Here is an 18,714-nt window from a genome sequence, read left to right on the forward strand (position 1 = left end):
TTCCTTATTGTGCATCTTGAAACAGCCACACTGCTAGTTTTCAGAGTCCAGTATTTCAGCGGATTTTATTTGTAGGTTTTTCATTGCATCCCAAACAATTTTCTTGGCAGATGAGGACAAAATTTTTGTTGGTATACCTGACCGTGGTTCTGTTTTTACAGAGCCCCTGATTTTCCATTTGATAATCACAGTTTGAACACTGCTGACTGGCATTATCAATTAATTAGATATCCTTTTGTATCTCTAACATTGTTTTGTTCTGTTCAACTACCTTTTCCCATAGATCTGTTGACAATTATTTTGCTTTCCCTATGACTCTCAATCTAGAAACATTGAATGAAAGATGCAAGAGTCTGTCTGGATCCCAGAAACTCACTCAGCTTTTATGTACACACAATGATTGCAAGCAAACAGGTCACAGGTGAGGATGTTACCTTTAGTAATCATTCAAATCCATTTGTGTCAACTTCTGTGCATGTTATCAGGCCAAAATCACCAGGGTATGTGAACTTTTGATCAGGGTCATTTGGATGTTTTGGGTTGTCATTATGATTCAGAAATTGAAAACACAGTTGTTTGGCAATAAATGGATTCACCCAACCATCACTAACCATGAGTGGTGAGAAAGTTTTGGTGTTATCATTCATACTCTCTGAAAAAAGTCCAAGAAGGCAAAAATTCTGCCGGGGTATGTAACCTTCTTTGCACAACTGTATGTGTGTGTGTGTATATATACTGTGTATATAGCTTAATATAACTATCAGCAAGCTTCTAACACCTCTCAAATGGAGTTTTGGCCCACTCTTCTTTTGCAAACAGCTCCAGGCCTCTCATATTTGAAGGATGTCTTTTCCCAACAGCAAATTTAAAGGGAACCTGTCACCCCCCAAAATAGAAGGTGAGCTAAGCCCACCAGCATCAGGGGCTTATCTACAGCATTCTGTAATGCTGTAGATAAGCCCCCGATGTATCCTGAAAGATGAGAAAAAGGGGTTAGATTATATTCACCCAGGGGCGGTCCCGGTTCTGTTCTGGTCCAATGGGTGTCGCGGTCCAGGACCTCCCATCTTCTTACGATGACGTCCTCTTCTTGTCTTCAGGCTGCGGCTCCGTCGCAGGTGTACTTTGTCTGCTCTGTTGGGGGCAGAGCAAAGTATTGCAGTGCGCAGGCGCCGTGAAAGGTCAGAGAGGCCCGGCTCCTGTGCACTGCAGTACTTTGCTCTGCCCTCAACAGGGCAGACAAAATATGCCTGCGCCCGAGCCGCAGTCTGAAGACAAGAAGAGGACATCATCATAAGAAGATGGGAGTCCCTGGACCAGACCGCGATGCCCATCGGACCAGAACAGAACCAGGACCACCCCTGGGTGAGTATAATCTAACCTCTTTTTCTCATCTTTCAGGATACATTGGGGGCTTATCTACAGCATTACAGAATGCTGTAGATAAACCCCTGATACTGGTGGGCTTAGCTCACCTTCGATTTTGGGGGTGACAGGTTCCCTTTAAGATCCCTCCTGAGGTAACATAGTAACATAGTTAGTAAGGCCGAAAAAAGACATTTGTCCATCCAGTTCAGCCTATATTCCATCATAATAAATCCCCAGATCTACGTCCTTCTACAGAACCTAATTGTATGATACAATATTGTTCTGCTCCAGGAAGACATCCAGGCCTCTCTTGAACCCCTCGACTGAGTTCGCCATCACCACCTCCTCAGGCAAGCAATTCCAGATTCTCACTGCCCTAACAGTAAAGAATCCTCTTCTATGTTGGTGGAAAAACCTTCTCTCCTCCAGACGCAAAGAATGCCCCCTTGTGCCCGTCGCCTTCCTTGGTATAAACAGATCCTCAGCGAGATATTTGTATTGTCCCCTTATATACTTATACATGGTTATTAGATCGCCCCTCAGTCGTCTTTTTTCTAGACTAAATAATCCTAATTTCGCTAATCTATCTGGGTATTGTAGTTCTCCCATCCCCTTTATTAATTTTGTTGCCCTCCTTTGTACTCTCTCTAGTTCCATTATATCCTTCCTGAGCACCGGTGCCCAAAACTGGACACAGTACTCCATGTGCGGTCTAACTAGGGATTTGTACAGAGGCAGTATAATGCTCTCATCATGTGTATCCAGACCTCTTTTAATGCACCCCATGATCCTGTTTGCCTTGGCAGCTGCTGCCTGGCACTGGCTGCTCCAGGTAAGTTTATCATTAACTAGGATCCCCAAGTCCTTCTCCCTGTCAGATTTACCCAGTGGTTTCCCATTCAGTGTGTAATGGTGATATTGATTCCTTCTTCCCATGTGTATAACCTTACATTTATCATTGTTAAACCTCATCTGCCACCTTTCAGCCCAAGTTTCCAACTTATCCAGATCTATCTGTAGCAGAATACTATCTTCTCTTGTATTAACTGCTTTACATAGTTTTGTATCATCTGCAAATATCGATATTTTACTGTGTAAACCTTCTACCAGATCATTAATGAATATGTTGAAGAGAACAGGTCCCAATACTGACCCCTGCGGTACCCCACTGGTCACAGCGACCCAGTTAGAGACTATATCATTTATAACCACCCTCTGCTTTCTATCACTAAGCCAGTTACTAACCCATTTACACACATTTTCCCCCAGACCAAGCATTCTCATTTTGTGTACCAACCTCTTGTGCGGCACGGTATCAAACGCTTTGGAAAAATCGAGATATACCACGTCCAATGACTCACCGTGGTCCAGCCTATAGCTTACCTCTTCATAAAAACTGATTAGATTGGTTTGACAGGAGCGATTTCTCATAAACCCATGCTGATATGGAGTTAAACAGTTATTCTCATTTAGGTAATCCAGAATAACATCCCTCAGAAACCCTTCAAATATTTTACCAACAATAGAGGTTAGACTTACTGGCCTATAATTTCCAGGTTCACTTTTAGAGCCCTTTTTGAATATTGGCACCACATTTGCTATGCGCCAATCCTGCGGAACAGACCCTGTCGCTATAGAGTCCCTAAAAATAAGAAATAATGGTTTATCTATTACATTACTTAGTTCTCTTAGTACTTGTGGGTGTATGCCATCCGGACCCGGAGATTTATCTATTTTAATCTTATTTAGCCGGTTTCGCACCTCTTCTTGGGTTAGATTGGTGACCCTTAATATAGGGTTTTCATTGTTTCTTGGGATTTCACATAGCATTTCATTTTCCACCGTGAATACCGTGGAGAAGAAGGTGTTTAATATGTTAGCTTTTTCCTCGTCATCTACAACCATTCTTTCCTCACTATTTTTTAAGGGGCCTACATTTTCAGTTTTTATTCTTTTACTATTGATATAGTTGAAGAACAGTTTGGGATTAGTTTTACTCTCCTTAGCAATGTGCTTCTCTGTTTCCTTTTTGGCAGCTTTAATTAGTTTTTTAGATATAGTATTTTTCTCCCTATAGTTTTTTAGAGCTTCAATGGTGCCATCCTGCTTTAGTAGTGCAAATGCTTTCTTTTTACTGTTAATTGCCTGTCTTACTTCTTTGTTTAGCCACATTGGGTTTTTCCTATTTCTAGTCCTTTTATTCCCACAAGGTATAAACCGCTTACAGTGCCTATTTAGGTGTTCACTGGGATTAAGATCTGGGCTAATTGCTGGACAATTTACAACTCTGCAGCGCTTTGTTTACTTCCCATTCTGAGTTCTTCTTGAAGTATGTTTGGGGTACTTGTCCTGCTGGAAGATCTATGACCTAGGACACATACCCAGCTTTCTGATACTAAGCAATACATTGCGACCCAAAATCCTTTGGTAATCTTCAGATTTCATGATGCCTTGCACACAGTCAAGGCACCCAGTGCCAGAGGCACAACAGCAAAAAGATCTTTGAATCTCCACCATATTTGACTGTTGGTATTGTGTTCTTTTCTTTGAAAGCCTTATTCCATTTTAGGTAAGCAGTAGAATGATGTGCTTTACCAAAAAGCTCTGTCTTGGGCTCATCTGTCCACAAGACGCTTTCTCAAAAGTATTTTGGCTTATTCGTGTACATTTTAGAAAATTGTAGTCTAACTTTTTATGTTTCTGTGTTATCAGTGGGGTCCTTTTGTGTCACCAGCCATAGTTCTCTTCTCATCATTCTGTTCTCCATGCTTAGTGTGGCATGCATAGACACACAATGAAAAGAAAAATCTCCCTTTTTATCTGGTTTCAGGTTTGATTTCTGTAATGCCCACACCTGTTATTTGCTGCAGGTGAGTTTGAAAGAGCATCACATGCTTGAAACAAAAGTTGTTTATCCACAATATTGGAAAGGTGCCAAATATTTTGTCAGATTTCAGATTTTGTATGACATTATGTCCAATTTCCCTTTTTTCTCAGTTTTTTGTGTTGTTACAATACACACAAAGGAAATAAACATGTGTATAACAAAACATGTATAATTGCACTAACTTGTTGTTTTAGCCAAAAAGTGTCACAAGGATAGTAGTGTAAAATGGACCTCAAAATTGTTGTGCAATTTGTCCTGAGTATGTCTATATCCCATATGTGCAGGAAAAATACTGTTTGGGTGCCTGGCAGGGCTCAGAAAGAAAGGAGTGACGTTTTGGAACACAGACTTTCATGGAATGGTCTACTGGCATCATGTCGCGTTTGGAGAGCACCTGATGCATCCAAACAGTGGAAATTCCCCACAACTGACCCTAAATTGGAATTTATCTAGTGTTTTCCTGGTATGTGAGTTCTATAATGTGGTGGCATATGTGAGTTGTGTAGAATGCATTAGGTTGGCATATGTGAATTTTGTACAGTGCATCAGGTTGGCATGCATGAGTTGTGTAAAGTGCATCAGGTTAACATACGTGAGTTGAGTAGAGTGCATAAGGTTGGCTTACGTAAATTGTGTAGAGTGCATGAGGTTGGCATATGAATGTGAGCTCTGTAAAGTACATCAGATTGGCATATGAGAGTTGCATAGAGTCCATGGATTAGTGGTACAGTTTGAAGCATTCTTTGACATACTGGCTAGGTTTGTCAGGGCAGATTTCACATTGATAAGTGCTGTCCTTTCTTATCTTCCTTCTTTAGCACACTTGCCACCTGTTTTGCAACTTTCCTTTCTTTGAGGTTTGAAGAACCTCACCTGGGAAATGTTGCGCTGGTTTGATACGGGCACCTTCAGTTCCAAAAGTACTGTGTCCTGCTCCTTCCTGAGTTGCTGACTTGAAAATTTGAATTATTTTATTTTGTTTTCTTGAAAATTGTAGAGATATACTTTGAAAAAGATAGCTGAAATGTTAGCTTTTTTTAATTATATGTCTACAAATGAGTCTTTGAATGAAATTTTCTTCTAATACAATTTTTAGTGCCAAAGTATTTTTTTTTAATCCTTCCTGACTTAGAAATATTAGAGCCCTAATCACTACCTCCTGAAACTGAAGGAATGTCCCAGTCTGGCCTGCACATTGTGATAACATGAGTTATTCATTGCCATCTATACAATGTGCATATTGCCATCTATACAGTGTGCATTGCCAGCTTCTTATACCACACCTTAGCTTTTCGTATGGCACTATAAGACTGGAGGACTTGATCAGATAGATCAACTCCACTTATATTTCTATTGTTCCCCAGAGCACAATATGGTTTGGGGACCTGTGTAGAGGCACTTTGTACAGTGGTGGCAGCATGTATGGTGGTCAAGAAAAGGACATCCCTATTGCGCTTGTACTTGACCACCAGCATGTTGCTATATTGGACTTTGCTCTCACCCTTTCTGAGCAGCTTCCCAATTAGCATTCTAGAGAGTCCTGCACTAGCTTTCACAGAGAGGGACTTGAATAGAGAGATGCTGTTATAAAAGTTATCTACGTAGAGGTGATAACCTTCATCCAGCAATGGGTGCACCAAATCCCACACAATTTTCCCACTCACACCCAAAGTGGGAGAGCATTCAGGGGATTGAATCCGGGTGTTTTTTCCTTCCTAAACCCAATATCTGTGCTGTGTCTGTTCCCCAAGATACTCTTGCACAGCTTTAAGAGTTTAATTCCATACCTGGTCCTCTTACTGGGTAGATATCGTTGCAATTTGAGCCTCCCCTTGAAATGTATTAGGAACTCATTCACACAGATGTCCATTGAGGAATGAACACCTCAAAAAAGTTGTTGCTGAAGTGATCAATGACAGGCCGAACTTTGAAAAGTCAGTCAAAGTTGAGGTCATCTTGGGGAGGACATTGTGTATTATCACTGTGATGCTAAAATTTGTGGATGGCCTCAAAGCATTTATGGATCATAGCCATGTGGAACACTGGATTGTTGTACAAAACATCAACAATATTGCTTTTTTGGCTTTTTTACTAACGCCATATAAAGGACACTGCCCCCAAACATCATAATTTCTACTACGTCCACATATATACAATTAAAAAATGATAAAGTGAGGTTTTGGGCCATAAAATGTTGGGCGTACAAATGTGTCTCAGCCACCATGAAGTTTGCAAACTCCTCAGAGGAAAAGACCAATTTCTGTGAGGCTGGTAGTGTCAAATTTGACTCCTGATTGCTACACAAAATTGGTAATCTGTGACTCCTCTCCTTCACTATCCGTGTTAGGAATGCTTATGATCCTCGGCTGAACACTGCGATTGGGACGAGTGGGACATTTTTTCATGTGTGTGGTGTGTATATGTAACATAACCAAATTTTATTCAGGTGTGTGTGTGTGAGTGTTAACTTTTTTTATTGAGAAGAAAGAAAAAAACAAATAGAAGAAAAAATCTTGAAAAGAAAAAGATAAAAACAAAATAAAAAATAAAAAAAATTGGGAAAACAAAAATCAAACTCAGTAAATCGACATCAGTTAAAAAAATGACTGAGTCCGCAGCTATCTGACCCTAATGTTGTAATTACACTAGTGTGTAGAATCCAATGTGTAAGCATGCATGAATCAAGTGTTAGTGCACTGTTCTCCGATTGTCTTGCAATAATTTCTCCATCTCCTCCATTGTCTGTCTTGGCGTATATCAGACTGCACATGACAAATCATCATGAGAAAATAATTGCTGACCTGCACTACCCCATAGTACAACATTGGGCCAAGTGCTTTCTGATAAAACATAGGATAGCACTCGGCCATGCTATATGCTTGTATGAGCAAGGCCTAATCCTGACTATATTCAGTAAAAAATACTGTAGTAGACACTAATTGCTACAGTATATTTTTAATGTTCCTAATCTAGTCCTGTCAACTAATCTAAAATTATTTTGATTCTTTTTTCAATAAAAAAATGAAAACAACTGGATGTCAATCAGTGATGTGTGTCACTTATCAGCGCTCGGCAGCTGTAGGATACCACGCTTGGATGTGATTCAAAAGGGGGTAAAAATGGACAGGGAAAAATAAAAAAGTCCTGGCTGAAAGTCTTAAAGTGATTACAGACACTGATCAGTGATGTGTGTCACTATTCAGCAGCTTAGTGACAGCAGGACCCATGCGTGGAGGTGGTGCAAAGGAGGGGGGATAAAAAATGGTCAGGGAGAAAAGTCTTGGCCAAAAGCAAACACGGATGCCGATCAGTGATGTGCATCACTAATTAGAGCTAGGTGGTTACAGGATGTACGCCAAAAAATGAGCTATCAAGCACTGATCGTTGATGAAGGGGTAAAGATACTACGTCAGCAGGATTTATTCCTATAAACTAAAGTCATGGCCATAATGGCACTGTGATACTGATTAATCTGACACCTGATGTAAAGGAACTGCTCAACGGCTGTTGAATACTCATCTTATGAAGTTTTCATAAAATTACATGTTTTGTCCTTTGGGCGAAACCTATCCCTTGTAGATTGTGAGCCTTCGCGGGCAGGGTCTTCTCTCCTCCTGTACCAGTTGTGACTTGTATTGTTCAAGATTATAATACAATAATTAATTATACAATAATTATAATAATTATTATATAATTATTATATAATTATACAATAATTATTGTACCTGTTTTTATTTTGTATACCCATCCTCACATGTAATGTGCCATGGAATAAATGGCGCTATAACAATAAATAATAATAATAATAATAATAATAACCTGGAGGCAGGTTTTTTTTTTCTAGTTCTATGCCCCCACAACCAGCCTTATCTGCTTCTTGTACAGGTCACTGATTATTCAGTGACCTGCCTCCTTTTTCAAATGCCACCCTGCCACCATCCTTGTGTGGGCGGCGCGTGTGCAATGTGAGTTTGCATCCTGTGTGCAGAACTTCAATAAAAGGGTGCATGCGCAAGTCGAGATTTGACTGGTGAAGAACAAGACCCTGACCCACAACCTGCCCCGATGCAATCAGAAGCACAGTAGATATCATTTTATGTAAACTTGAGAAGGTGGGTATTTATCAGCCACTTAGCAGATCCCTTCACATCAGGTGTAAGATTAATCAGTATCCCTGCACCATAATGGCCATACATTTAGTTTATAGGGTTAAATCCCGCTAACTGGTTCTCTTAAAGGGCCACTGTCACCCCCTCCAGCCGTTATAAACTAAAAGAGCCACCTTGTGCAGCAGTAATGCTGCATTCTAACTAGGTGGCTCTTTTAGTTTTTGGTTCATGTATTCCCAAAATAAAGCGTTTTCAAACTTATCCAAAATACCTGTCTTTATCCAGGGAGGCAGGTCCTCACCCCCCTGCTTGAACCGCCACTATGCTGTCACTCAAATCTTCAGGGGCTAAGGGAGCCGCCCCCTCCACGCTGTTTTCGCTTGAATTCTGGCACCTGCGCTGTGTTGGACTATCTTGTGCAGGCGCAGTAAGCTCTGGCCATCTGACGTCCCAGCCAGGCTTGCAGACTGCGCCTGTGCGGGCAGTGCGGCCACCCACCTTGGTAATCCCTGCCCCGCAGTGTGCTATGCATTATGCACAGTACGGGGCTGGGATTCCTGGGCATGCGCACTGCGTGTGTCAGCCACTCACCCAGGTCCCCCACTGACACATGCAGTGCACATGCCCAGGAATTCCAGTCCCGCACTGTGCATAATTCATAACACACTGCGGGGCAGGGATTACCAAGGTGGGTGGCCGCACTGCCAGCACAGGCGCAGTCTGCAAGCCTGGCTGGGACGTCAGATGGCCAGAGCTTACTGCACTTGCACGAGATCATCCAACACAGCGCAGGCGCCAGAATTCAAGCGAAAACAGCGTGGAGGGGGCGGCGCCTTGAGCCACTGAAGATTTGAGTAACGGCAGAGTGGCGGTTCAAGCAGGGGAGTGAGGACCTGCCTCCCTGGATAAAGACAGGTATTTTGGATAAGTTTGAAAATGCTTTATTTTGGGAATATATGAACCAAAAACTAAAAGAGCCACCTTGTTAGAATGCAGCATTACTGCTGCACAAGGTGGCTCTTTTAGTTTATAATGGCTGGAGGGGGTGACAGTGGCCCTTTAAAGCTTGCTCCTGGAACAGAAAAGTTATTGGATCTGGGAGACAATGTCAGAAAATCAAGAAAGCTACAAGTATGCTTACTCACTGATTGCTATTCTATGCATAAGGGAAGAAACTTGCATTTATGTTTAGTTAGCTCCTGGACAAGATGTTACATTTTGTTATATGCGCCAAAAGACTATGAATAACATTGGCGATCTGTGCTATTTGCACTGAATAAAGTTGATATGGAATGTTATTATTGGACAGTCTGTGAAGCTGTTATTGCCAGCTGCATTATCAACAACATAGCTACAGGTTCAGCAGTTAGGAGACAAAACACATCTGAGTTGGTTCCTAACCTCAATACCCTCGCTTACAACTACAGAGGCATGCCATAATTATAGTGGGTATGAGTGCACCCAAAGCAAATGACAATTTTGTAGTTAAAAAAAAACTGCAATGCCAGGGACACAGACAAAAGAGAGCTCCTTTGCAAGTACAGTATGTTGGCCCTTTGCAGTCTAATAATCAATTTGAATGCTTTTTTGTGTGTCTGTGAAGCTGCTTGCTGCTGTAAAGGTGTAAGTGAGACCCTTTTATCCTATCTGCTAATGTGAAGCTGGCTGAAAAGGTTGCACCAATGGTATGTCTGCCCCTAGACAATGCCATGTTCAGCAGCTTTATTACTGCAATACAGTCACAGTATCTTGATAGTTACCATTTCATCAAACCATACAATTGATTCATGAGTCACGACAGTTATATTTAGTGACTTACAAATTATGTTGTTTCTTATGAGGACATTTCCAGTTCTTTATATCTGGCCCAGACAGCATTGAAAGCTTATTTAAAGGAAACCTGTCACCAGAAAAAAAATGCAATTAAGCTGCAGATATGGGGATATTCTGAATAATAGCATTATTTAATTAGTTAATAGCATTATTTGCAAACCAGAAAGTAATAATGCCCTCTTTATGTTCCTTTGATAGTTATGTTTGATAGATGAGTGCTCCCAAAGAGTAATATATGACCCCCAAAGTTATATCCCCTTGAGCTTTCATTTACAAATTTAAAAATTCTCTAAGTACACAACCAAAAGTATTAATGCCTTGAGCTACTGTATACACATATAACCACCTAAGTGTCCCATTAAAAATTAATTCCTCATCCAAAGTGTAATAATGCCCCCTCAATGATGCATAAAAATGTGATAATGCTCTGAGTTCCCTACATAAAGAGGTAAAACGATAATCACTGCCTATAATACGTACATCACTCCTCTCAGCCCCTTTATATAGAGCCACATCCTTCAGTACATCACTGCTCTCCTCTATATACAGCTCTATCCTTCAGTACATCATGTCTCTCTCCAACTACAGCCTCACTGTAATCCAGGAGGCTTCTCCAGCCTAATAAGGCAAATTTAAAAAGGATTAAAAATTATAATTTAAGTAAACCTAAATTGATTTGTTTATTAAAAACAGAAAATGTCAGTTTAATTTATGAAGGAAGCAAGAACTGCCAAAAATTAGGGACTCAGATACACCCTGTACAGGTCCTTCTCAAAAAATTAGCATATAGTGTTAAATTTCATTATTTACCATAATGTAATGATTACAATTAAACTTTCATATATTATAGATTCATTATCCACCAACTGAAATTTGTCAGGTCTTTTATTGTTTTAATACTGATGATTTTGGCATACAACTCCTGATAACCCAAAAAACCTGTCTCAATAAATTAGCATATCAAGAAAAGGTTCTCTAAACGACCTATTACCCTAATCTTCTGAATCAACTAATTAACTCTAAACACATGCAAAAGATACCTGAGGCTTTTATAAACTCCCTGCCTGGTTCATTACTCAAAACCCCCATCATGGGTAAGACTAGCGACCTGACAGATGTCAAGAAGGCCATCATTGACACCCTCAAGCAAGAGGGTAAGACCCAGAAAGAAATTTCTCAACAAATAGGCTGTTCCCAGAGTGCTGTATCAAGGCACCTCAATGGTAAGTCTGTTGGAAGGAAACAATGTGGCAGAAAACGCTGTACAACGAGAAGAGGAGACCGGACCCTGAGGAAGATTGTGGAGAAGGACCGATTCCAGACCTTGGGGAACCTGAGGAAGCAGTGGACTGAGTCTGGTGTGGAAACATCCAGAGCCACCGTGCACAGGCGTGTGCAGGAAATGGGCTACAGGTGCCGCATTCCCCAGGTAAAGCCACTTTTGAGCTACAGAGAAGCAGCACTGGACTGTTGCTAAGTGGTCCCAAGTACTTTTTTCTGATGAAAGCAAATTTTGCATGTCATTCGGAAATCAAGGTGCCAGAGTCTAGAGGAAGACTGGGGAGAAGGAAATGCCAAAATGCCTGAAGTCCAGTGTCAAGTACCCACAGTCAGTGATGGTGTGGGGTGCCATGTCAGCTGCTGGTGTTGGTCCACTGTGTTTCATCAAGGGCAGGGTCAATGCAGCTAGCTATCAGGAGATTTTGGAGCACTTCATGCTTCCATCGGCTGAAATGCTTTATGGAGATGAAGATTTCATTTTTCAGCACGACCTGGCACCTGCTCACAGTGCCAAAACCACTGGTAAATGGTTTACTGACCATGGTATTACTGTGCTCAATTGGCCTGCCAACTCTCCTGACCTGAACCCCATAGAGAATCTGTGGGATATTGTGAAGAGAAAGTTGAGAGACGCAAGACCCAACACTCTGGATGAGCTTAAGGCCGCTATTGAAGCATCCTGGGCCTCCATAACATCTCAGCAGTGTCACAGGCTGATTGCCTCCATGCCACGCCGCATTGAAGCAGTCATTTCTGCCAAAGGATTCCCGACCAAGTATTGAGTGCATAACTGAACATTATTATTTGATGGTTTTTTTGTTTGTTATTAAAAAACACTTTTATTTGATTGGATGGGTGAAATATGCTAATTTATTGAGACAGGTTTTTTGGGTTATCAGGAGTTGTATGCCAAAATCATCAGTATTAAAACAATAAAAGACCTGACAAATTTCAGTTGGTGGATAATGAATCTATAATATATTAAAGTTTAATTGTAATCATTACATTATGGTAAATAATGAAATTTAACACTATATGCTAATTTTTTGAGAAGGACCTGTATAAGACATAAAGGAGGGCCTCATACACATTGTGTTCAAGTTGTCTTGTATTGGTACTCCTATACTCATAAAGGCTATGTAATTTTGAGGGTTATATATCAAGGAAATGTACTCCAGACCATAGAATAGTCTATGGGTGAGCAATAAAATACCAATACATTTTTGAACAAGTTTTGAGACTTATACAGTGTATAGCAACAACATCTACCCAAGAATATGAAAAAGTGTATGGATGAGCAATATAATACCAATACATTTTTGAATAAGTTTTGAGGTTTATATAGCAGTGACCTGTACTCAAGAAGATGTAATATCCTATGGATAAGCTATATAATACCGATACATTATAAAACCGATACGTTTTTTAACAATTTTTTTGATGATTATATTATAACAAAATGTACTCCAAACCACGAAATAGTCTATGGGTGAGCAATATAATACCAATAAGGGTATGTACACACATTGAGTAAAATTTTTGCACTATTTCTGCATCTCTTGGCAGGAAAAATGCAGCTGCAAAAATGTATGTTTTTGGTGCTTTTTTGCACTGTGTTTTTTGCCTTTTGATTGATTTGAGTGAAGTCAAGGGTGAAAAATGCCGGGCAAAAGCGCACAGAGATTTAATATGCTGCAGATTAATCTGCAAGTCAAAAATACTCAATGTGTGCATGACACTTTAGGTTTTTCATTCACTTTGCTGGCATCAGGTGTTGCATAAGGTTTTACCACAAATATGAGCCAAAAAAATGTGACAAAAATTTACCAAATCTGCAATATGTGCACACAGCCTAAAATTTTGAACATATTTTTTGAGGCTTATATAGCAACGAAATCTACTCAAGAATAGTAAAATCTGTGGATGAGCTGTGTAATACCAATACATTTTTTAACAAGTTTTGAGTCATATATAGCAGCTATCAACAATGTCAGAAAAGTAACATATTTGTTACACATATTGTTAGGGCTAGCGGACCGCACCGATTAAATATAGATGTTTTATTGTAATTGATGTGTTCTCAGCCCGGGGTCCACCGTGCAGGAGAACCTGCTGCTAGCAATGGCGGCACTATATGGCGGTATGAACTAGCTCTGTTATTTCACAGAGTAGCCGTGAAAGCAAAGCACTGCGCCCTGTTAGACTTCACAGAGGCACAGGCTAAATGCCCAACAGAGAGCAGTCAGTGGTCATGCATGCACACAAAACTCCTTGCCGGAGGTGCCAGCATTTTAGGGGCTTATTTAAGCCAGGTCCCTGAATACATACAAACACTCAATCTCCTCGCCAGAGGTGCCAACATTCTACGGGCTTACTTCAGCCGGGTCGCTGAACACAATCTTACATGACCACACTGGCGCAAAGCACATAACTTAGAAAGATACTTGCGCATGGCCGTGCAGCCATGCAAGCCTTAAATAGTTGCAGCAAGTACAGGACCTTCCTAGAAGGACCAATGAGAGGCTCCTACAGAGCCTGAGCACCTAGAGGACCTTCCTGGAGGACCAATGGATTTAGCTGCAGTATCTGAACATGTGACCCTCGATCTCCATTGAGAGATCTTACTCTGGGCATGCTCAGAACGAGAAAAGCAGGACTTAGTCCTAGAAGCGTCTGCTCGCCGTTGCCCAGCACTGGCTTCAATGGCAGAAGCAGGAAAAGCAGCAGTAACTCTTTGTACAGAGTCCGACTGAGTGAGATGCTGGGACTGACGTCTCCGCTGAGCAGGCTCCACTGCGGCAGGAGAAGAATGGGAGACCGCAGCGGAGATGGCCTGAGATTCCCCCTGTGCAGAGGCGGGAACTCGACCCCTAACGCATATAGTGTGTGAATATTCACAGTTGATTAAATCTAACAAAAAATGGGAATAAACACCAAAAATATTTTTCAATAAAAACATTCTTTTGTTTATTACAATATAAAAGACATATAGTGCGAATACTACCTTATATAGGGAAAACACACAGAAACATGTGGGAAGTGGGTATAACAGGCTAGTGTACAGTGTCCATTTTAGGACATGATCATATATCAAAGTCAAACATCAGTAATACTCTGTCTGATACCTGATTCTGATACTTGAGTCTGATACCTGACTCTGATACCTGACTCTGATACCTGACTCTGATACCTGACTCTTATACCTGATTCTGGTCACTGAGTCTGATCCCTGAGTCTGATACCTGATTTTGATACATGATTCTGATGCATGATTCTTTTATCTGATTCTAATTCTGATACCTAAGTCTGATACCTCAGTCTGACAACTGACAAGTGACTTTGGCAAGTGACTCTGATTCTGAAAACTGACTTCTAATAAAATAAATAACCTATAGTCTAAGGGCGAAGCATCTGCATCTCACATAGTTTTGGTTTAAAATAATAATAAAAATATCAGCACAAAAATTAAGCTCCATTGCTGTGATTTGAATTCAAAGCTCTCTGTTTATAAGTTTGCACACTTTACCACTGTGCTGTACTCTTAATTGAAGGATATCAGTCTTCTATTTGTTTATGTGACTTTCAATGTAAACATATGGCTGAAACTCATTGCTGTGTGATTTCAGTGAATGACTCTGATACCTGATACTTGACTTCTCTTAAACATGAGAATCAGAAGGTTTTTCAGATACCCTCAATACAGTACAGCAAAAGTTAGCCGGCTTGAACTTAAGCTTTCTTTTCCATAAGCCAGGAGGTTAACCACTCAGAGGCAACTACCTATCTGTTGTACCCAACATGGGTCACATTGACTACTCCTGCCAAACATTCAGCTTCTCTCTGTAAACAGACCCACAGTTTCTCTATGTAATGACGCTGCCTGGTGTCATAGAAGGCAGCCTAAGGGGGCACTAGTGGGAGCGCAGGAAGAGGGAGGAAGAGGCACGCAGTGCACACAGGACCTCAACTAGGCTGGTCACATGATCACTGCAGGGATGATGGGTCGGACCTACCGCCCGAGAACAGAGGGTCTACAAGAAACGCAGGGCACAGAGTACTAACACAGAGACATGGTCAGAGGACAAGCCGAGAGTTGAGAGCCGGACTGGCTACTAAGGGGTAAAAAAGCAGATAAGTCAAAGACAAGCCAAGGGTCAGAAAGCTAGGACAGACAGAAGTACCAAGTAGAAAACAGGGGCAGTAGTCAGGGGACAAACTGTGTCTTACACAGCAAGGCAAACATGCACAGAGGCACAATGATTACAGATGAATAACCTGGGTCAGCTATCTCAAACCGAGTAGACGGAAGTATAACTGACTCAGAACCCAGGGACCACCAGCATTAAATAGCCAGAACCAAAGAGAGGCAGACTAATTTAACCCAGACCTAACCAAGATGGAGCCAGAACCAGCCCATCCAGAGTCATGACACTCTTCCTGTTGACAGGGCAGGACTACTGGTGTCATGCTGATTGACAGCAAGCCTACCCTAGTTAGGCAATGGAGAGTTGGCTGTCAAACAGCATGACACTAGTAGTCCTGCCCTGCCAGCAGGAAGAGAAACTGATGCTTTGTTGACAGTGAATTGTTCAATACCTGGCAGGAGCGGTCAATGACTGGCACTTGGTATAACAGACAGGTAGTTGCCTGTGTTAGAAACTACATGCCTTTTATTTAAAGGGACACTGTCACCTGAATTTGGAGGGAACAATCTTCAGCCATGGAGGCGGGTTTTGGGGTTTTTGATTCACCCTTTCCTTACCCGCTGGCTGCATGCTGGCTGCAATATTGGATTGAAGTTCATTCTCTGTCCTCCGTAGTACATGCCTGCACAAGGCAAGATTGTTAAGGTCTATTTTTGTGCTGTCACTATACATTTCAAGGATCATTTGTTTCTATAGTAGAATATGTGACTGGATACCTTGGCTAAAAGTCCATATTTGAAAAATAGTCATAAATTGATCATACTCAGATACCAACACTATAAGGGCAGTCTCACGCGGAAAAATCGGTACCGGAATTATCCGTGTCCGTGTGCCCCTGCGTTTCTGTGGCACATCAGTGTGGCACGCGTGTGGCACACGTGTGCCACTCGTGTGCCCACTGGGTACCACACGCACTGTGCAAGTGACAGCGCTAGAGATAAGCGCTGTCCCCCCCACTGGTGCTGAAGCCGCCATTCATATCTTCTCGGCAGCAGCGTTTGCTGTAGAGAAGATATGAATAATCGTGTTTAAAATAAAGATCCATGTGCCCACCCCCCTCCCACCCCCTGTGCGCCCCCCCCCGCTGTTATTAAAATACTCACCCGGCTCCCTCGCTGGCGCTGCTTCCTGTCCTGGCTGCACCTTCTACTGTATGAGCGGTCACGTGGGGCCGCTCATTTACAGTAATGAATATGCGGCTCCACCCCTATGGGAGGTGGAGCCGCATATTCATGATTGTAATAGGCGGCCCCACGTGACCGCTCATACAGTAGAAGGTGCGGCCAGGACAGGAAGCAGCGCCAGCCAGCGAGGGAGCCGTGTCCGTGTGCGGTACGTGTTTTACATGGACCCACTGACTTTAATGGGTCCGTGTAATCTGTGCGCTCCCACGAACACTGACATGTCTCCGTGTTTGGCACACGGAGACACGGTCCGCAAAAAATCAATGACATCTGCACAGATGCATTGATTTCACTGTGTCTACGTGTGTCAGTGGCTCCGGTACGTGAGGAAACTGTCACCTCACGTACCGGAGCCACTGACGTGTGAAACCGGCCTAAGTAGGAGAGTATGTCATTTTTTTTTACAGTTTATAGCAACTTGGGTCCATGCCTTTTAAAGGATGTATTTTCTTATATCCATAAAAAAGTATAATACTATAACTATGAATTATGTAATCGTATATAAGACTTTATTAAAACAGAGGAAATATTTTAGAAAGTGAAAATGTGAAACTGCACACAATGAGAGCAGTCAAGCATGCCCAGGATCACTATTTGTTTCTGAGACAGTCAACTTCGTATTTCACAATTGCTACACATAAAATGTAATGGATTAGCATGAAATAAAGGTACACCTTTTGCATCTAATGAAGTAGTCAACACAGCTGAAAAATATTTGTACATCGGTATGTTTACTAAGATTATTTAGTGATGTTTGGAAATATTCTGAATAAGACAACTGATACATTTTTGAGGTCACCCATTGGCATTTCATCATATGCAAAGTTTGGTTGCTATGATGGATAATAGATTTTGAATGCTGAAAAACATTAATGCTATTGACATTTCCTTACAATGACGTGATCATCATGAGTAATATTGCTGGTTCTAAAGCTTCTGCTTCATATTATACTACTGACATCTATGATACTGTTGAGTTTGCCCAACAAATGTTTGACTTCAGATTTACTATTCATACTCCATCTCAAAATGACTCTCATGTCTGTTTGCTGTACTTATGGATTTTTTTTCCCAGCAAATACGGTATGTTATTTTTACTAAGCTTATGTTTTACTATGCCGTTGCTTCTACTATAAGTGTAGTGATCAGCAGCTGTAGATAGGAAGTAAAAGCGCCTGCACTGACACTGTGCACACATCAGAACTGACACTGTTAGCTCCATCCATGTTAGGCTTCTTTCACACTTCCGTCTTCCAAATCTGCACAGGATCTGTCAAGATGTTGAAATGACGGATCCTGTGCAGATTGTGGAAAACGTGTGCACTGGGCCGTCTTTCTGACGGACCCATCGAGCCTATAGGCACCTGTTGTGTATGCGGTTTTCCACTGCAAAAATGCATACACAACACAAACCAGGTTAAAAAAAATTGTGGTATTCTCACCTACCGGTGTCCCGCGCAGCGATGCTCCCGGCACCTAGCTATCCTAGTAACACATTGCGAAATCTCGCGGTCTCACGAGACCGCGACTTCTCGCGAGATTTCGCAATGTATTACTAGGAAGGAACGCTAGCTGCCGGGAGCATCAGTGACGGTGCACGGGAACGCCGGTAGGTGAGAATATTGCGTTTTTTATTTTTTTAAATCATTTTTAACATTATATCTTGTTACTATTGATGCTGAATAGGCAGCATCAATAGTAAAAAGAGAAAGAGAGCGAACGAGAGAGAATTTCCCTGATGGGAAATTCTTTCACGCATGCTCAGTTTGAAAAGATGGGACTCGTCGCTGGATTCCTGCTTTTCACAGTCGGCAACAGATCCTGCGTCCATGGCTTCCATTGTAGCC

Source organism: Ranitomeya imitator, chromosome 4 (assembly GCF_032444005.1).
Source record: "Ranitomeya imitator isolate aRanImi1 chromosome 4, aRanImi1.pri, whole genome shotgun sequence".
NCBI classification, from domain to species: Eukaryota; Metazoa; Chordata; class Amphibia; order Anura; family Dendrobatidae; genus Ranitomeya; species Ranitomeya imitator.